Genomic DNA, 21,725 nt, shown 5'->3' with positions numbered 1-21,725 from the left:
TTACTTCCAGCAGGAATAAGAACATGTCATCTATGGAAGAGTAGGTAGGTAGCTAGCTAGCTGGCTAGCTGGCTGGCTGGCTGGCTCTCGACAGCAGAGGTAGCACAATGTTCTCTGCTGGTAAACTAGAAGTGTCAGGGACATGTTGGTTCTATCCCCAGGGTCTCCTCCTTGTGTCTCAGTTTTGAAAGTCTTTCACCAGTGCAGGTTCACAAGACGAGGCATCCTTTTAAAGGAGAAATGCATTGCCCTGTTGAGCGTCCACTGCTTGCCAAAATTGTTGGAAAAGGGTCTTGAGGCAAGAAAAACAAACTCATATAAGTGAGGAGACCACCATCTACCACACAAGCAGGATGCTTTGAACCTAGGGACATAGGCTAACTCCATAACAAATTAGGCCTGGGCACTTAAGCCCCAAGCTGCCATACTGCCCTCCTTCCCCAATGTGATCTAAAGTTTTTCTTGTTGAAGGTTTGATTACCCATTTTTAAAAGATGTGAAAAATGCATCCTTGTAAGGCTGCTGTGCAGCTAGCTCAAAGCTTGCATGGTCTGAGTTGAACACTGGAATCACTTCTATACAATGTGGGTTCCAACCCCCATGTTGTCATCCTCGTGACCTTGGGCAGCTCCCTGTTTCCTAAAGTGCCACCTATTGAGGGAAGGGTTCTGATACCTGTTTGAGTGATGTTTATATTGCTGAAATCTGCTATATAAATACAGCAGTCTCAAAAGAGACAGCTGCATAAATAACTTTCTTAAGCAGCAACAATCTCATTGCACTGCCTCCACACCACTATAAACACCTTCCAGCAAAGTGCCATTTTGGACAATCCACACATCAGGATTTGAACTGAGAACTGCACAGAAGACACTCACTGTTTAAACCACACCTCACACCTCACGCCTCACACCTCACACCACAGCATCTTAGCATCTTAGCTTTCTTATTGTCCCCATAAGACCAAATTAAATCATTACTTCCAGCAGGAATAAGAACATGTCATCTTTGGAAGAGTTTGTGCCCAGCTCTTGACAGCAGAGGTAGCACACTGGTAATGTCCTCTGCTGATAAACTAGAAGTGTCAGGGTCTTGGTTCTATCCCCAGGATCTCCTCCTTGTGTCTCAGTTTTGAAAGTCTTTCACCATTGCACTTTCACAAGGCGAAGCATCGTTTTAAAGGAGAAATGCAATGCCCTGTTGAGCGTCAGCCGCTTGCCAAAATTGTTGGTAAAACATCATCAAGCACAAGCAACAAACTCGTATAAGTAAGGAGACTGCCATCTATCACACAAGGAGCAGAAGGATGCCATGAACCTAGGGACATGGGCTAACTACATAGCAAACCAGGCCTAGGCACTTAAGCCCCAGCCACCACGCTGTCATACTGCCCCCCCCCATCCCCCCTCCCCAATGTGATCTAAAGTTTTTCTTGTTGAAGGTTTGATTACCCATTTTTAAAAGATGTGAAAAACACTTCGTTGTAAAGCTGCTGTGCAGCTAGCTCACAGCTTGTGTGATCCAAGTTGAGTGCAGGAATCACTTCTATACAATGTGGGTTCTAACCCCCATGTTGTCCTCCTGGTGACCATGGGCAGCTCCCCATTTCCCAAAGTGCCACCTATGGAGCAATGGATTATGATACCTGTTTGAGTGATGAAGTCTGCAATAATGTACTATATAAAAACAGCTGTCTCAGAAGACCACCTCCACTATTAACTCCACCCAGCAAACTACCATTTTGGACAATCCACACAGCAGGATTTGAACCAAGGACTGCACAGAAGACACTCACTGTTTAGGCACCACTTAATCACCAAACCACCGGCTTTCATTGACAACTTAGCTTTCTGATTGTCCCCATAAGACCAAATTAAATCATGACTTCCAGCAGGAATAAGAACATGTCATCTTTGGAAGAGTTTATGTGTGGCTCTTGACAGCTGAGGTAGCACACTGGTAATGTTCTCTGCTGATAAACTAGAAGTGTCAGGGATGTGTTGGTTCTATCCCCAGGATCTCCTCCTTGTGTCTCAGTTTTGAAAGTCTTTCACCAGTTTAGGTTCACAAGGTGAGGCATACTTTTAAATGAGAAACGCATTGCCCTGTTGAGTGCCAGGCGCTTGCCAAAATTGTTGGAAAAGAAGTCACCAAGGAACAAACTCATATAAGTGAGGAGACCGCCACCTACCACACAAGCAACATTCAACATGCTTTGAACCTAGGGACACAGGCTAACTCCATAACAAACCAGGCATAGGCACTTAAGCCCAAAGCCACCACACTTCCTTACTGCCACCTCCCACCTCCCACCTCCCTCCTCCCTCCCCAATGTAATCTAAAGTTTTTCTTGTTCAAGGTCCGATTACCCATTTTTAAAGGAGGTGAAAAATGTGTCCTCTTAAGGCTGCTGTGCAGCTAGCTCACAGCTTGTGTGATCTGAGTTGAGCACAGGGGTCACTTCTATACAATGTGGGTTCTAATCTCCATGTTGTTCTCCTCCTGGTGACCTTGGGCTGCTTTCCCAAAGTGCCACCTATGGAGTGATTGATTCTGATACCTGTTTGAGTGATGAGTATATTGCCAAAATATGCAATAATCTACTATATAAATACAGCTGACTCAAAAGAGACAGCTGCATAAGTAATATTCTTCTTATAAGTAAATTTCTTATGCAGCAACATATTTACTGCACTGCCTCCACACCACTATAAGGACAACCAGGTACATCACACTTTTGTAGTAACAACACTACCTGACACAACACAGCCAGGTATTCCTATAGAGAAGGATACACATCAGGATTTGAACCAGGGCCTGCACAGAAAACACACACTGTTTAGACACTACTTAAGCATCAGACCACAAGCTCAGGTTAATAAGTCTGGGGTTTCTTATTGTCCCCATAAGACCAAATGTCAAGGTCACTTCCAGCAGGAATAAGAACATGTCATCTTTGGAAGAGTTTGTGATTGGGTCTCAGCTGCAGAGGTAGTGCACTGGTAATGTTCTCTGCTGATAAACTAGAAGTGTCAGGGATGTGTTGGTTCTATCCCCAGGAGCTCCTCCTTGTGTCTCAGTTTTGAAAGTCTTTCACCAGTTTAGGTTCACAAGGTGAGGCATACTTTTAAATGAGAAACGCATTGTCCTGTTGAGTGCCAGGCTCTTTCCAAAATTGTTGGAAAAGAAGTCACCAAGGAACAAACTCATATAAGTGAGGAGACCGCCACCTACCACACAAGCAGCATGCAACATGCTTTGAACCTAGGGACACAGGCTAACTCCATAACAAACCAGGGATAGGCACTTAAGCCCAAAGCCACCACACTGCTTTACTGCTGCTTCCCTCCCCAATGTAATCTAAAGTTTTTCTTGTTCAAGGTCCGATTACCCGTTTTTAAAAGAGGTGAAAATTATGTCCTCTTAAGGCTGCAGTGCAGCTAGCTCACAGCTTGTGTGATCTGAGTTGAGCGCAGGGATCACTTCTATACAATGTGGGTTCTAATACCCATGTTGTTCTCCTGGTGACCTTGGGCTGCTTCCCCCTTTCCCAAAGTGCCACCTATGGAGTGATTGATTCTGATACCTGTTTGAGTGATGAGTATATTGCCAAAATATGCAATAATCTACTATATAAATACAGCTGTCTCAAAAGAGACAGCTGCATAAGTAACTTTCTTCTTATAAGTAACTTTCTTATGCAGCAACATACTTACTGCACTGCCTCCACACTATAAGGACAACCAGGTACATCACACTTTTGGAGTAACAACACAGCCAGTTATCCCTATAGAGAAGAATACATATCAGGATTTGAACCAGGGCCTGCACAGAAAACACACACTGTTTAGACACTACTTAAGCATCAGACCACAAGCTCAGGTTAATAAGTCTGGGTTTTCTTATTGTCCCCATAAGACCAAATGTCAAGGTCACTTCCAGCAGGAATGAGAACATGTCATCTTTGGAAGAGTTTGAGGTTGGCTCTCAGCTGCAGAGGTAGTGCACTGGTAATGTTCTCTGCTGATAAACTAGAAGTGTCAGGGATGTGTTGGTTCTATCCCCAGGAGCTCCTCCTTGTGTCTCAGTTTTGAAAGTCTTTCACCAGTTTAGGTTCACAAGGTGAGGCATACTTTTAAATGAGAAACGCATTGCCCTGTTGAGTGCCAGGCGCTTTCCAAAATTGTTGGAAAAGAAGTCACCAAGGAACAAACTCATATAAGTGAGGAGACCGCCACCTACCACTCTAGCAGCATGCAACATGCCTTGAACCTAGGGACACAGGCTAACTCCATAACAAACCAGGCATAGGCACTTAAGCCCAAAGCCACCACACTGCTTTACCGCTGCTTCCCTCCCCAATGTAATCTAAAGTTTTTCTTGTTCAAGGTCCGATTACCCGTTTTTAAAAGAGGTGAAAATTATGTCCTCTTAAGGCTGCAGTGCAGCTAGCTCACAGCTTGTGTGATCTGAGTTGAGCGCAGGGGTCACTTCTATACAATGTGGGTTCTAATCCCCATGTTGTTCTCCTGGTGACCTTGGGCTGCTTCCCCCTTTCCCAAAGTGCCACCTATGGAGTGATTGATTCTGATACCTGTTTGAGTGATGAGTATATTGCCAAAATATGCAATAATCTACTATATAAATACAGCTGTCTCAAAAGAGACAGCTGCATAAGTAACATTCTTCTTAAAAGTAACTTTCTTCTTATAAGTAACTTTCTTATGCAGCAACATACTTCCTGCACTGCCTCCACACTATAAGGACAACCAGGTTCATCACACTTTTGGAGTAACAACACTACCTGCCACAACACAGCCCATTATCCCTATAGAGAAGAATACATATCAGGATTTGAACCAGGGCCTGCACAGAAAATACACACTGTTTAGACACTACTTAAGCATCAGACCACAAGCTCAGGTTAATAAGTCTGGGTTTTCTTATTGTCCCCATAAGACCAAATGTCAAGGTCACTTCCAGCAGGAATGAGAACATGTCATCTTTGGAAGAGTTTGAGGTTGGCTCTCAGCTGCAGAGGTAGTGCACTGGTAATGTTCTCTGCTGATAAACTAGAAGTGTCAGGGATGTGTTGGTTCTATCCCAAGGAGCTCCTCCTTGTGTCTCAGTTTTGAAAGTCTTTCACCAGTTTAGGTTCACAAGGTGAGGCATACTTTTAAATGAGAAACGCATTGCCCTGTTGAGTGCCAGGCGCTTTCCAAAATTGTTGGAAAAGAAGTCACCAAGGAACAAACTCATATAAGTGAGGAGACCGCCACCTACCACTCAAGCAGCATGCAACATGCCTTGAACCTAGGGACACAGGCTAACTCCATAACAAACCAGGCATAGGCACTTAAGCCCAAAGCCACCACGCTGCTTTACTGCCACTTTCCTCCCCAATGTAATCTAAAGTTTTTCTTGTTCAAGGTCCGATTACCCGTTTTTAAAAGAGGTGAAAAATACATCCTCTTAAGGCTGCCTTGCAGCTAGCTCACAGCTTGTGTGATCTGAGTTGAGCACAGGGGTCACTTCTATACAATGTGGGTTCTAATCCCCATGTTGTTCTCCTCGTGGTGACCTTGGGCTGCTTTCCCAAAGTGCCACCTATGGAGTGATTGATTCTGATACCTGTTTGAGTGATGAGTATATTGCCAAAATATGCAATAATCTACTATATAAATACAGCTGTCTCAAAAGAGACAGCTGCATAAGTAACATTCTTCTTATAAGTAACTTTCTTATGCAGCAACATACTTACTGCACTGCCTCCACACCACACCACACTAAGAACAACCAGGTAATTCACACTTTTGTAGTAACAACACAGCCAGGTATCCCTATAGAGAAGGATACACATCAAGATTTGAACCAGGGCCTGCACAGAAAACACACACTTTTTAGACACTACTTAAGCACCAGACCACCAGCTCAGGTTAATAAGTCTGGGTTTTCTTATTGTCCCCATAAGACCAAATGTCAAGGTCACTTCCAGCAGGAATAAGAACATGTCATCTTTGGAAGAGTTTGAGGTTGGCTCTCAGCTGCAGAGGTAGTGCACTAGTAATGTTCTCTGCTGATAAACTAGAAGTGTCAGCAATGTGTTGGTTCTATCCCCAGGATCTCCTCCTTGTGTCTTAGTTTTGAAAGTCTTTCACCAGTTTAGGTTCACAAGGCAAGACATCCTTTTAAAGAAGTAATGGATGGCCCTGTTGAGCGTCAGCCACTTGCCAAAATTATTGGTAAAACATCTCCAAGCACAAGCTCATATAAGTGGTGAGCCCACCATCTACCACACAAGCAGCATGGGCTAACTACATTGCAAATCAGGCCTAGGCACTTAAGCCCTAAGCCAGCACACTGTTGTATTGCACCACCTCCCCAATGTGATCTAAAGTTTTTCTTGTTGAAGGTTTGATTACCCGCTTTTAAAAGATGTGAAAAACACATCCTTGTAAAGCTGCCGTGCAGCTAACTCACAGCTTGCGTGATCCGAGTTGAGTGTAGGAATCGCTTCTATACAATGTGGATTCTGACCTCCTGGTGACCTTGGGCAGCTCCCCCTTTCCCAAAGTGCCACCTATGGAGTGGTTGATTCTGATACCTGTTTGAGTGATGAGTATATTGATGAAATCTGTAATAATCTACTATATAAATACAGCTTGTCTCAAAAGAGACAGCTGCATAAGAAACTTTATTTACATAATTAAATTTCTTATGCAGCAACAATCTTAGTGCATTGCCTCCACACCACTATAAACACCACCCAGCAAAGTACCGTTTTGGACAATCCACACATCAGGATTTGAATCAAGCACTGCACAGAAGACACTCACCATACAGACGCCACTTAATCACTACACCACCAGCTCTCATTGGCATCTTAGCTTTCTTATTGTCCCCATAAGACCAAATGCAATCATTACTTCCAGCAGGAATAAGAACATGTCATCTTTGGAAGAGTTTGTGATCAGCTCTCAGCAGCATAGGTAGCACACTGGTAATGTTCTCTGCCAATAAACTAGAGGTGTCAGGGACATGTTGGTTCTATCCCCAGGATCACCTCCTTGTGTCTCAGTTTTGAAAGTCTTTCACCAGTGCAGGTTCACAAGGCGAGGCATCCTTTTAAAGGAAAAATGCATTGCCCTGTTGAGCGTCAGCCGCTTGCCAAAATTGTTGGTAAAACATCACCAAGCACAAGCAACTAACTCATATAAGTGAGAAGACTGCCATCTACTACATAAGCGGCATGGAGGATGCTTTGAACCTAGGGACATGAGCTAACTCCATCGCAAACCAGGCCTAGGCACTTAAGCCCCAAGAGACCACGCTGTCATACTGCTCCCCCTCCCCAATGTGATCTAAAGTTTTTCTTGTTGAAGGTTTGGTTACCTGTTTTTAAAAGATGTGAAAAATGCATCCTCGTAAAGCTGCTGTGCAGTTAGCATGATTCGAGTTGAGCGCAGAAATCACATCTATACAATGTGGGTTCTAACCCCCATGTTTTCATCCAGGTGACCTTGGGCAGCTCCCCATTTCCCAAAGTGACACCTATGGAGGGATAATTTATGATACCTGTTTGAGTGATGTTTGCTGAAATCTGCAATAATCTACTATATAAATAAAGCGGTCTCAAAAGAGACAGCTGCATAAGTAACTTTCTTCACATAAGTAACTTTATTATGCAGCAACAATCTCACTGCACTGCCTCCACACCACTCTGCAGAGCTCCCTTTTAGACAAGAACAAACATGAGGATTTGAACCAGGGTCTGCACAAAAGACATTCACTTTTTAGGGTGCAACTTAAGCACCAGACCACCAGCTCAGGTTGATCTTTGGGGTTTCTTATTGTTCCCAGAAGACCAAATGTAATCGTCACTTCCAGCAGGAATAAGACTATGTAATCTTTGGAAGAATTTGCAGCAGGCTCTTGAGACCAGAAGTAGCACACTGGTAAAGTTCTCTGCTAATAAATTCAGAGTGAGGAATGTGTGGGCTTGATCCCTGGGATCTCCTCCTTGAAGACCATTTGCGAGTGCAGGTTCACAAGGCGAGGCATTCTTTTAAAATAGAAATGATTTGCCCTGTTGAGCATCAGCGCTTGCCAAAATTGTTGTCACTCTTAAGCACAAGCAGCAAACTCATATAAGAAAGGAGAACGCCACCTACCACACAAGCTTTGAACTCAGGCACATTGGCGAAATCCAAAGCAAACCTGGCCTAAGCATTTAAGCTCTAAGCCAAAGCGTGGTTATACCCCAATGTGATCTAAAGTTTCTCTTCATGAAAGTCTGCTCACCTTTTTTTATTTTGTTTATTTATTTATTTTTTCTTCTTTTTTTAACCCCTAGGCCCACAACGACGCAACTGTACGTCCATGTGGCCAGTGTCTTAGCACACGGGGACGTACAGTTACTGCGTGGTTCCTGGTGCACAAGGTCGCCGACAGGGACAGCTGGCTTCCCGGTTCCCAGTGCACACTGACAGCTGACACTCCACTGTATGCCGATCAGCGGCTTATTTTCGCTGATTTCGGCAATTAACTCCTTAATTGCGGTGATCGATTGCAATCACTGCATTTTAGGGGTTTCTAGCACATCGGCAGCCCTCACAATAAAATCGTGAGGTTTGCAGATGGCTAGCATGGCGACCGGAGGCCAAGTAATGGCCTCCGTGTCTGCCATGTACGGAAGTCTATCAGGACCAGCCTCTGATTGAGTCACAGGACGTCACTGTCGTTCGCGATGCACACTGTCGATGACAGTGTCGGTGACAGTGTGCATCGGGAACCGGGACACTCCACTGACACTCCACTGTTGCCGATCAGCGGCTCATTGCCGCTGATTTTGGCAATTAACCTATTAAATGCGGAGCTTGATTGCGATCTCCGCATGTAAGGGTTTTGTAGCACATCAGTAGCCCCCATGCAATTGTGGGGGCTGCTGATGCTTGTGATGGCACCCGGGGGCCAGACAACGGCCTCCGGGTCTGCCATGTATGGAAGCCTATGAGGACCAGCCTTATGACTTTAATCTGGGTTATTATAAAAGCCAGTCTAATCTGGACAACCTGGACAGACAAGCTCTTATCTCATTGATTGAGGATAAAGAACTGGTCATAAAACCGGCTGACAAGGGGGGAGTTCTGGTCATCATGGATAAGACTGACTATGCTGATGAAATTCAGAGGCAATTGCAGGACGACACTGTATATGCACACACTAACCATGACCCCACAAATCGTATTGCTCATACGATAGGGACTACCCTCAACAAATATCTACAGCTTAACGTAATAGACCAAGACACAGTCACCTACCTTACCAACATACATCCCATTACACCAGTTTTTTATATTCTCCCCAAAATCCACAAAAGGTTAGACAAACCCCCAGGGCACCCAATAGTCGCATCTACCGACTCAATATTGTCTCAACTGTCCATATTTTTAGAAAATTGCTGACACCTCGAATCAAGGAAACCACGTCCTTCCTACACAACACTAAATCTTTCCTCAACACCATACGAGGCATACACACCTTACCTCCAGGGACAATTTTGGTCACTTGGGACATCTATAGTTTATATACCTCCATCACACATGAAAAGGGCATCAAAGCAGTACATAAATTCATGAGCAAAAACGGGACAAACACCTCCATCATTGAATTGAGCATCAATCTGTTGAATATTGTCCTCAGCGAGAATTTTTTCCTATTTGAGGACTCGTACTACATTCAAAAACAGGGCACAGCAATAGGCTCTAACATGGCACCCCCTTACGCAAACAGCTATATGACATACTTTGAGGAACATCACCTATACACTAACAATCTTTACAAAAACCACGCACTTGTTTGGAAACGCTATATAGATGACATTTTCTTTCTATGGAATGGCACGCTAGAGACCCTACTGGAGTTTTCCCTCTATATCAACTCGGTATGGTCTGAGTTACAATTCACCCTGAACAATAATCAGAGATCGATCAACTTCCTTGATACCAGAGTCATCCAAAACGAAGATGGCACCTTGAGCACGGACCTCTTTGTAAAAGAGACAGGCAGAAACAACTTGTTACATTTCTCAAGCTGCCACCCACTAACCACAAAAACCGCCCTTCCGAAATCGCAATTCGATAGGGTCAATAGAATAGTGGATAACATTGACAATAGACAAACAAGAAAAGAGGAGATGTCTGATAAATTCAGAAAGAGGGGCTATGAAGAAAGAGTAACACAACAGGCCGAAATCCCAAAGAGACGTAGAACATCGAACAGCAACAGCAAACGCATTCCATTTGTCCACACGTATCACCCCTGCTCATACAAAATACATCACATTATTCGTAAACACTGGTCGCTCCTTCAAGAAGACTATCCCTCCATTGATTAATTCAAGTCCCCTTTTTTACCGTGTCAAGAAACCCCAAATCTTAAGGGACAAATTGGTAAGGGCAGACATAGGCTCCAGCAAAATAGTCTCACAACAGCAATTTCTTAGGACCCCTAAAAAGGGAACTTTCCCATGCCTGTCATGCATGCAATGCTCTAATGTTATTAAAGGTGACAAAATCTATCACCCACACACAGGACGCGGAATTCAAGTCCATGACTACTTTACATGCAACAGCAACTATGTGGTATACATTATTAGATGTCACTGTGGCCTAGCCTATGTGGGAGAAACCACACAACGAATACGTGACTGCATTAAACAGCACAAATCCACCATACGCTGCGGCAATACACTCCTTCCCATTCCTACCCACTTCATTGAACAAAAACACAATATATCTTAATTACATTTCCAGGTACTGGAACACATACCCATCCCCAGGAGAGGGGGAAACAGAATACTTACACTGAAACAGAGAGAGGCATACTGGATCCACACGCTACAGACACTGCACCCCAAGGGAATGTGAAATCAGCAGCTTCTTGTAACATATTTAATACTCGCCGCTAGATATTAATCAATGATTTTATCTACCTTTAGGATCTACTTATATATATGTAGTCTTAGCATCTCATAACATTGAGTCCATAATTATGCAAATGATACTAATTACTGTCATTTTATTACAGACTTAATAACATCATCAAAGGTCTCGGAATCCATTCAGGATAGTCTTCATCACCATGTATCCTTTCTACTTGACATGATTCTCTTCCACATTAGCCCGTTCATTAACCTCCTATCTACGAACGCTATACTCTATATATACCTATTTCTTCATTACGGTCCTTTTACTACCTAAACAAAACGTGTTCTTTCTTACATTCAATAATCACCTAAACAGAACATGTGTTCTTTCTTACATTCAGTAATCACCTATATATTCCCTAGTGCACACACCTCATCTTACCTTTACAACAGAATGTGTCCCCAGCGCTGTGTTTATCCTCACCATCCAATCAACGGCGATATTCTAATTAGCCATGTGCTAGCAGCACTCAGAACAGCCCGATTACCACTTCCAGTCACGTTGCTTTCCAAGCACCACGAGGCAACACATGTGACCCTACATCGGGACATAAATAGAAGACACTAGGGGTTGGGCCCCTATCCGTGCAAAACCCCACCCTTCCACGTATCTGGTGCTGTCTGAACCTATACACAAATTCATATATATATATATATATATATATATATATATATATATATATATATCATATATACACTACCGTTCAAAAGTCTAGGGTTACTTAGAAATTTCCTTATTTTGGCAAGAAAAGCAGTTTTTTTTCAATGAAAAAAGATAACATTAAATTAATCAGAAATACGCTCTATACATTGTTAATGTGCTAAATGACTATTCTAGCTGCAAACGTCTAGTTTTTAATGCAATATCTACATAGGTGTATAGAGGCCCATTTCCAGCAAACATCACTCCAGTGTTCTAATGGTACATTCTGTTTGCTAAATAAAACACTTGAAAACGCTTGTGCAATTATGTTAGCACCGCTGTAAACAGTTTTGCTGTTTAGAGGAGCTATACAACTGACCTTCCTTTGAGCTAGTTGAGAATCTGGAGCATTACATTTGTGGGTTCGATTAAACTCTCAAAATGGCTAGAAAAAGAGAGCTTTCATGTGAAACTCGACAGTCTATTCTTGTTCTTAGAAATGAAGGCTATTCCATGCGAGAAATTGCCAAGAAAGTGAAGATTTCCTACGACGGTGTGTACTACTCCCTTCAGAGGACAGCACAAACAGGCTTTACCAGAGTAGAAAGAGAAGTGGGAGGCCCCACTGCACAACTGAGCAACAAGACAAGTAAATTAGAGTCTCTAGTTTGAGAAATAGACGCCTCACAGGTCCTCAACTGGCAGCTTCATTAAATAGTACCCGCAAAACGCCAGTGTCAACGTCTACAGTGAAGAGGCGACTCCGGGATGCTGGCCTTCAGGGCAGAGTGGCAAAGAAAAAGCCATATCTGAGACTGGCTAATAAAAGGAAAAGATTAATATGGGCAAAAGCACACAGACATTGGACAGAGGAAGATTGGGAAAAAGTGTTATGGACAGACGAATCGAAGTTTGAGGTGTTTGGATCACACAGAAGAACATTTGTGAGACGCAGAACAACTGAAAAGATGCTGGAAGAGTGCCTGACGCCATCTGTCAAGCATGGTGGAGGTAATGTGATGGTCTGGGGTTGCTTTGCTGCTGGTAAAGTTGGAGATTTGTACAAGGTAAAAGGGATTTTGAATAAGGAAGGCTATCACTCCATTTTGCAAAGCCATGCCATACCCTGTGGCCAGCGCTTGATTGGAGCCAATTTCATCCTACAACAGGACAATGACCCAAAGCACACCACCAAATTATGCAAGAACTATTTAGGGAAGAAGCAGGCAGCTGGTATTCTATCTGTAATGGAGTGGCCAGCGCAGTCACCAGATCTCAACCCCATAGAGCTGTTGTGGGAGCAGCTTGACCGTATGGTACGCAAGAAGTGCCCATCAAGCCAATCCAACTTGTGGGAGGGCCTTCTGGAAGCATGGGGTGAAATTTCTCCCGATTACCTCAGCAAATTAACAGCTAGAATGCCAAAGGTCTGCAATGCTGTAATTGCTGCAAATGGAACATTCTTTGACAAAAGCAAAGTTTGAAGGAGAAAATTATTATTTCAAATAAAAATCATTACTTCTAACCTTGTCAATGTCTTGACTATATTTTCTAGTCATTTTGCAACTCATTTGATAAATATAAGTGTGAGTTTTCATGGAAAACACAAAATTGTCTGGGTGACCCCAAACTTTTGAACGGTAGTGTGTGTATATATATATATATATATATATATATATATATATGAGATATATATATATATATATATATGATATATATATGAGATATATATATATATACATATACATATATGAGATATATATATATATATATATATATATATGATATGATATGATATATATATGAGATATATATATATATATATATATATGAATTTGTATATAGGTTCAGACAGCACCAGATACGTGGAATGGTGGGGTTTTGCACGGATAGGGGCCCAACCCAAATATAAAAGAGTATCCGGCACACCAATTTTGAAACAAAGGTATTTTTATTTTATTTTTAATGCCAGTGGCAGAGGGCGACGTTTCGGTCTAAGTGACCTTCATCAGGCACTGGAATAATTAAATACTATGACTTTAGTGTACACACCTGTCACTATACTTACCAGATTCAGTCTGTCTTTGAGTCTATCGTGATGATCCCTAGTGATCGTTTTCTGAGTGCTTCTACAATTGGATCCTTTGATACTTGTACTTCCACTGCCATCTAGTGGATAGTTACACTCATGTCAATATTTTTCCTTAAAGAGGCTCTGTCACCAGATTTTGCAACCCCTATCTGCTATTGCAGCAGATAGGCGCTGCAATGTAGATTTTAGTAACGTTTTTATTTTTAAAAAACGAGCATTTTTGGCCAAGTTATGACCATTTTTGTATTTATGCAAATGAGGCTTGCAAAAGTCCAAGTGGGCGTGTATTATGTGCGTACATCGGGGCGTTTTTACTACTTTTACTAGCTGGGCGTTCTGACGAGAAGTATCATCCACATCTCTTCAGAACGCCCAGCTTCTGGCAGTGCAGACACAGCCGTGTACTCGAGAGATCACGCTGTGACGTCACTCACTTCCTGCCCCAGGTCCTGCATCGTGTCGGCCACATCGGCACCAGAGGCTACAGTTGATTCTGCAGCAGCATCAGCGTTTGCAGGTAAGTAGCTACATCGACTTACCTGCAAACGCCGATGCTGCTGCAGAATCAACTGTAGCCTCTGGTACCGATGTGTCCTCGCTCGTCCGACACGATGCAGGACCTGTGAGTGACGACACAGCGTGATCTCTCGAGAACACGGCTGTGTCTGCACTGCCAGAAGCTGGGCGTTCTGAAGAGAAGTGGATGATACTTCTCGTCAGAACACCCAGCTAGTAAAAGTAGTAAAAACGCCCCGATGTAAGCACATAATACACGCCCACTTGGACTTTTACTTTAAACAGGCCCACTTGGACTTTTGCAAGCCTCATTTGCATAAATACAAAAATGGTCATAACTTGGCCAAAAATGCTCGGTTTTTAAAAATAAAAATGTTACTGTAATCTACATTGCAGCGCCTATCTGCTGCAATAGGAGATAGGGGTTGCAAAATCTGGTGACAGAGCCTCTTTAACCTGTGTCGTCAGATATCACCTCTCAATTGTACTGCTTTGTTCAAGTCCTTTTTTATGTAATTCTTGTTGCGACAATGTAATGCTTTATCCGTATCTGTATTTGGATGTTTTCTACCTACTCCTGATTGTAGTTGTGTTTAATTTTACTCGTTATTTCACTTATTGTTTTCTCTGCCTTTTGGAGTTTGATAAGCCTTAACATCTGTATACACTTGTTCAGCGTAACATGTATTTATGTAGTTATTTTTATACCCTCCCCCCCCCTTCCCTTATATCTTGTGTTGTATGATATACATTCTCATATTGACTACTGTTCTTTAATTATTCCAGTGCCTGATGAAGGTCACTTAGACCGAAACGTCGCACTCTGCCACTGGCATTAAAAACTAAAACAAAATAAAAATACCTTGGTTTCAAAATTGGTGTGCCGGATACTCTTTTATATGTATGGCACATTCTACAGGGGGCACTATAAGGGGGGATGCTTGTGGCATTTGGGGTGGGCCCGGTCAAGAGTTTGCTATGGGGCCCAGTCTTTCCTAGTTATGCCCCTGGACTGGGGGTGTGTCAGTTGTCATGGCAGTTTGACGCTGTTGGGCTAGACAACGATCCTAGTAGATATCAATGGCTTAATATTGTACCAAATATGTGAGACAGTATTGCACTGTCTGCAGACAGTAAAACTCACAAGAAGCTGATATTTATTAGTTTGTTACTTTCATAATTAGAGATATGAGTTGATGAGTGATCAAATATGGAACTACCCACAGCTAGTTATTATATTAATGAATCCCACAGAGGATAATATTGGGTCTTAGTTCATTTATATTTATCTTGTGTTTACAACGCAAAAAAACGCAAACAATAGGCTGAAAATCGGAAAAGGCCTACCTGTAGATAGATAATGATCTAACACTAAAACCAGGTAGAAGGGTAACCTTCCTGCTCTGTGAATGGTGCATAAGAAATTGAATCATTAAGACCGCATGGTTTAACGCTGTTGAGTCGGAACGTCCATTGTGACTCTTTTCGTAGAAGCAAATTATCAAGGCCCCCACCCCAAGGAGATGGGCGAATACTTTCAATACCTTGGAATTTAAGGTATCCAGGGTCTCCTCCATGATGCTGCCAGACGTGCCTGGACAAAGGACGGTCTTCTTTTCTCTGAATATTACCCACATGATCGAAGATGAGTCGTCTTAGTTGACTAATGGTCTTACATAATTCTGGGAACATGGACATGTTACCAAATATACCACACCTGTGGTTTTACAATTGATGAATTCCCAGTTGGAATATTATTTACCAGTTGAACACTGGTAAAGGTTTTGCTTGTTAATATACTGGCATGCTTTGGAAGAATTACACCGATATGTGCCCTTTAGATTAGCACGTCCTAACCAGTTGTTTCCAACACTGGTAGAGGCCAAATGGCTCTTAACAAGTCTGATCCTCAAGTTACGACCTCTCCGAAATACGACAGCGGGTCTAGATGATATTACCTCTTTGATATCAGGGTCCATTTTTAATATCCCCCAGTAGGATTGGAATACTCTCGCGGATGTTGTTCACAAAATCACGGAACCATCAATTCGTCAGTAGTGCCAAGCCAAATGAAGATGTCGTCTATGTATCTTCACCACCTCAGTACATGTCTGAAGTGGTGGGATACATAGATTGACTCTCTCTCCAAGGTTGCCACATGAATGCTGGCATACATCGGTGCCACATTGGCACCCATATCGGTCCCTCTCCGTTGTATATAGAATTGATCCTGAAACACAAAATAATGTCTCAAATCCACCTCTAGTAATGAAAGTAAAAATTTGATGGATTCTGATGTGTACGCCCTATTCGATAGAGCTTTGTAAACAGACGACAGGCCTTTGCTGTGATATATCGATGTGTACAAACTGACTACATCGAACGAGCACAGGAGAGCCATCGTCGGAACTTGAACATCCTTGATTTGTAACAAAAAACCGGAGGTATCTCGTATAAAGGAGGGTACTTCAATGGCATATTGTCGTAATACTTTATCTAGAAAACTCGAGATGTTCCCCAAGATAGACCCGATACTAGATACTATCGGTCTCCCCGGTGGTTTATCAATGGGTTTGTGTATATGTTTGGGAGTACATACAGGATTAGTGTAACGAGATGTTGTACACTTGACGTTTTTTTTAAATTTTCATCAATAATATTGCTTTTAAACATTCTGTGTCATACTCTCTGAATGTCTCTCCCTATGTCAATTTTAAGGTGAATTGTCAACATACCATATACTTGCTGATCCTATAGCTGCCGCTTAATTTCATCCATATAGTCTCTGGCGTTCATTATTACGATCGCGCCCCCTTGTCTGCAGGTTTTATACTGATATTCTTATTCTCCATTAGCTGTGTTAATGCCTCTATTTCTAGTGTAGTCATATTTGGATGTCTGAATTTTAGTGTCTTGTTTCTTCTCTCAAGTTGTCAACATCTAATTTTACAGCTGTCATAAATGTTTCTATTGCTGCCACATTACAGAAAGGGACAAAGTCGCTTTTCAGCGACAGATCAAAATCTCCCAACTTTAATTCACCTGGCAATTCTACCCTAGATGAGTGCTTCTGTTCCGCAAACCAAGTTTTTAACTTAATGTATCTATACAACCTATGTAAATCAATTTCCAATTTAAACCAAACAGTTTTACTAGGACAAAATGACAAACCCTTGTTTAAAGAGGCTCTGTCACCAGATTATCAAATCCCTATCTCCTATTGAATGTGATCGACCCTGCAATGTAGATAACAGCAAAGTTTTTTGTTTTTGTTTTTTAAACGATCATTTCTGCCCAAGTTATGAGCAATTTTATATTTATGCAAATTAGCTTTTCAATGGACAACTGGGCGTGTTTTCTCGTTTTACCAACTGGGAGTTGTGAATAGAAGTGTATGACGCTGACAAATCAGCGTCATACACTTCTCATCGTTCCCACCCAGCTTCTTTCACAGCAGACAGCGTGACGTCACCCACAGGTCCATCAACCTTGGCGTCGGACAGAGAAGATACATGGGCTGCAGCCATCCAAGAGGGTAATATGCCCGTCTCTAGGTAGTTTACTATGCTTTCCTTCCACCCAGAGTGTTGCAGATTCAACTGTACTCTCTCGGACGCCTGGAGCCGATGTGTCTTCTCTCTTCCGACGCCAAGGATGAAGGACCTGTGGGAGACGTCACGCTGTGTGTCTGCAGTGAAAGAAGCTGCGTGGGAACGATGAGGTCACCCACAGGTCCGTCAACCTTGGCGTCGGACGAGAAAATACACATCGTCTCCAGGCATCCGAGAGGGTACAGTTGAGTCTGCAGCAGCATCACCGTGTGCAGGTAAGCATAGTAAACTCCCTAGAGACGAGCATATTACCCTCTCGGACGGCTGGAGCCCATGTATCTTCTCTGTCCGACGCCAAGGTTGAAGGACCTGTGGGAGACGTCACGCTGTGTGTCTGCAGTGAAAGAAGTTGGGTGGGAACGATGAGAAGTGTATGACGCCGATTTGTCAGCATCATACACTTCTATTCACAACGCCCAGTTGGTAAAAACCACAATACATGCCCAGTTGGTAAAACGAGAAAACACGCCCAGTTGTCCATTGAAAAGCTCATTTGCATAAATATAAAATTGCTCATAACTTGGGCAAAAATGATCGTTTTAAAAAAACAAACAAAAAAAAACAAAAAAAAAAACACTTTGCTGTTATCTACATTGCAGCGCCGATCACATTCAATAGGAGATAGGGATTTGATAATCTGGTGACAGCCTCTTTAATACAGATTATTGTACCTCTGTATGGCTGAGTTTACACAGAGGTTTTTGCAGGCAGAAAATCTGCCTCAAAATTCCAAACGGAATTTTGCTCTGCCTGCAAGCCGATTTTCGCCCGCGACTGATGAGACGCGGGGAAAAAACACCGCAAAATATGCTTTCTCTGCCTCCCATTGATGTCAATGGGAGGTCAGAGACGTAAACGCCTGAAAATAGGGCATGTCCCTTGTTCGCGCGAGCCGTTTTTCCACTCGCGGGAAAAAAACTGCTCCGCCTCATATTTAAATCAATGGGAGGCATTTTCGGACATTTTTGGGCACGTTTTCCACGTCAAAAAAACTTTGTGTGGACTTAGCCTATCAGTTTCTTTATCTGTTGACGATCAACTTCTTGTGCAGCAGGAACCACAAAGTTTCCGTTGCTTTGCGGAAACAGCACAGTCGACTGCGCTATGTTGTCAAAAAAATTTAAATCAATGGTAATGCAAACAGAAGCTATGGTTTCCGTTTGCCTTCCCGTTGATGGGTTCCTCGGACAGAAAGGTCTGACTGAACCCAGCAACGGATAACGAACGCTGATGTGAACACAGCCTTATCACAGTTGCGCCAATTAACAGAATCTGACAGTTTGAAGTTGGCTTCATCGGACCAAGTTATTTTTCTAATAATGACATCTTGTGTTTCTTCATTCAAAATCGCCTCACAAATTTGTAATTAGACAGTTTGAAAAATCACCCCCATTATACCTACTTATGCACCACCCTTTCAAGTTTTTATTGATATATACACACTTTAATGTCTCAAATACTTTGTAATGAAAGCAGAGAAAAAATAAATGAATTAAAATAATTTTAATTAACTTTGTTTCAACAAATTAAATCTAGATTTTTGATTGTTCAAAGTAGCCACCTCTAGCTAATATAACAGTTTGCAATTGTAGAAAGAATGCCTTGATTGTGTATTGAGATATTGTTCAGAAATTTCTTCCCAACATTGTTGCAGAAGTTCCCACAAACGTGTTGCACTTGTAGGTTGCTTTGCTTTCACCCTTATGTCCAGTTCATCCCAAACAAGCTCAATGGGGTTACGTCTGGAGACTGTGAAGGCCATTCCATTCCTTGAAACCTGCTGGCTTCTTCTTAGGGAGTTCTGACATAATCTGGAAGTTTATTTTGTATCATTGTCTTGCTGTAATAGGAACCCCTGACCAACTAGGCGCACGCTAGAGGGTATCGCATGGCGCATGAAAATGCTTTGGTAGCCCTTTTTTGTCCAGTGTGCCAGTAACTCTGTGCAAGTTGCCAACTCTTGATCCAGCAAAAGATTGAAATGGAAACGTGTTTATTTTTTGCTGCATTAAGCTAGGCTTGAAGATTTTGTGCTGTGAGGCGCTAATCACGCAAACTGTTGACTCAAAAACTTGTCCTCTGATTTTGTAGTGGCCTTTGATCTGCCAGACCTCTTCCCGTCAGTTTCCATGTGCCTTTTGATGGTATAGGAAACCGTACTGACTGCCACCATGGCAATCTCTCTGTAGCACTGACTTACACTTCTAAGGATTATAATTGTCTGTCATATTTTGTCTATTGCATTTTACTTGCCATTATTATAGCAATGTGCTCTGTCCTTTAGAGCAAAACTGTCCAAATCCTGCCCTACAGGTTGTTGTAATGCAGTCTGTTTCAACACTAGTTATATAGAATCATAGGGTTTGAAAGTAATCTCCATAAGTTGAGACACCTGTAGGAATAGTTAGCATCCAATAACAAATCATAGCTTGCTTTCTCTGCTGCAGAACAGGTTGTCCTTGAGGTCTTCCCTGAAAAAGCCCTTTGGTTAAAATCAGAAATTCAGACTAATTTTGCGTTTTGAGGTTAAAAAATTCATATTTTTATGTTTTTAACTTACTTTTGAACCATTTCACGTTATTTGCTGTACTAGAACTGTGTTCACGTCAAAAATAGCTGGAAAAATTGAGGTGTTCTAAAACTTTTGACCAATATACACACAAACATATACATATACACCCACCAGTCACTCTGCCCAGATTCAAATCCACAAGTTATATCGATATATCAGAGAGAAGTAAGAGACACAGTGACAATGCTCTCTATACCCAAATAAGCCTTCTCGGCTTTATTGATAGAATGTAATTAGTATACTATCAAAGTGGAGTAGGCTCAGCCAATCACTTCCAAATGGGACATTGGCTCTAGCTCAGCCAATCATGTACAATGGGGAGCTGTTCGAGCTAAGCCAATCACGAGCAAGAAAGGCAGATTTCCCCATAACTACCTTCACAAGTACATTGGATATTGTCCAACCAGAGCGGGTCTTCTGCATCACTGAGAGGCTGATGACGTCTCCTCCTCTCTTTACCTTTCCTCAAAATTAGAATATTAGTCGCCAAGCGGAGCAGGGTCATGGCGGGACAATGTGAGGACCAAAAAAAAATATTAAAATTACAGCGCTGGAATCCAGACGACGACGGGAATAAGCGGAGGTACGGGATTTTAAAAACTGATGACAGGTCCTCTTTAAGACAGAAAGACCGCCTTTGTTGTTTTATTACTTTATGGCACAGCAAAGATGTCATCTTTTGGGACAAGAAAACACAACCTATACTTTACAAACTAATTTCTATTTAGATGATTGTACTATAGAGAATCAAACAGATGGACATCTCTAAGTCCTCAAGCCTCCCAGCTATGAATCCTGACAGGCCTACTTTGTAAGACTAAAAATTACTGTCATATTTGTTGTGTGAACATGTCACTAAGTGCAGATCTAAAGTGCGACTGTCCGTTCAACTCTTGAGCATGCATGTTAAATAAACCCTTTGTCTGGTTTGTTCTTAAGTTGTCATTTCTTTTGGTTTCCACAATCGAAAAAATAAATAAAAAAATTGGGTAGAAGGGTTGTTACTTCTGGTCCCATTAAAAGTTAACCAGTAGGGTACCAAGAACTATTAGGCCATGTACACACATCGCTTATTTCTTGCAGATTCTGCAAGGGAATTCTGTAACAAAGTGAATTGGGTTGTAACCAACCCCATTTACAAACCGCATAAAAATTCCACAGGGGATATTGTCCTGTTACGGGTATTTGTCGTATTGCAACGTTCTAAATCAGGCTAGTTCCACAGCACACATTTTAGCAATGTGTGTCAACAGCCACTGTATCACATCTCAGGATAAATCGCTCATTTCTCCATCTAGTGCTGG

This window comes from Rhinoderma darwinii, chromosome 13 (assembly GCF_050947455.1).
Source record: "Rhinoderma darwinii isolate aRhiDar2 chromosome 13, aRhiDar2.hap1, whole genome shotgun sequence".
Classification (NCBI taxonomy): Eukaryota; Metazoa; Chordata; class Amphibia; order Anura; family Rhinodermatidae; genus Rhinoderma; species Rhinoderma darwinii.
This window is presented reverse-complemented; position numbering follows the sequence as displayed.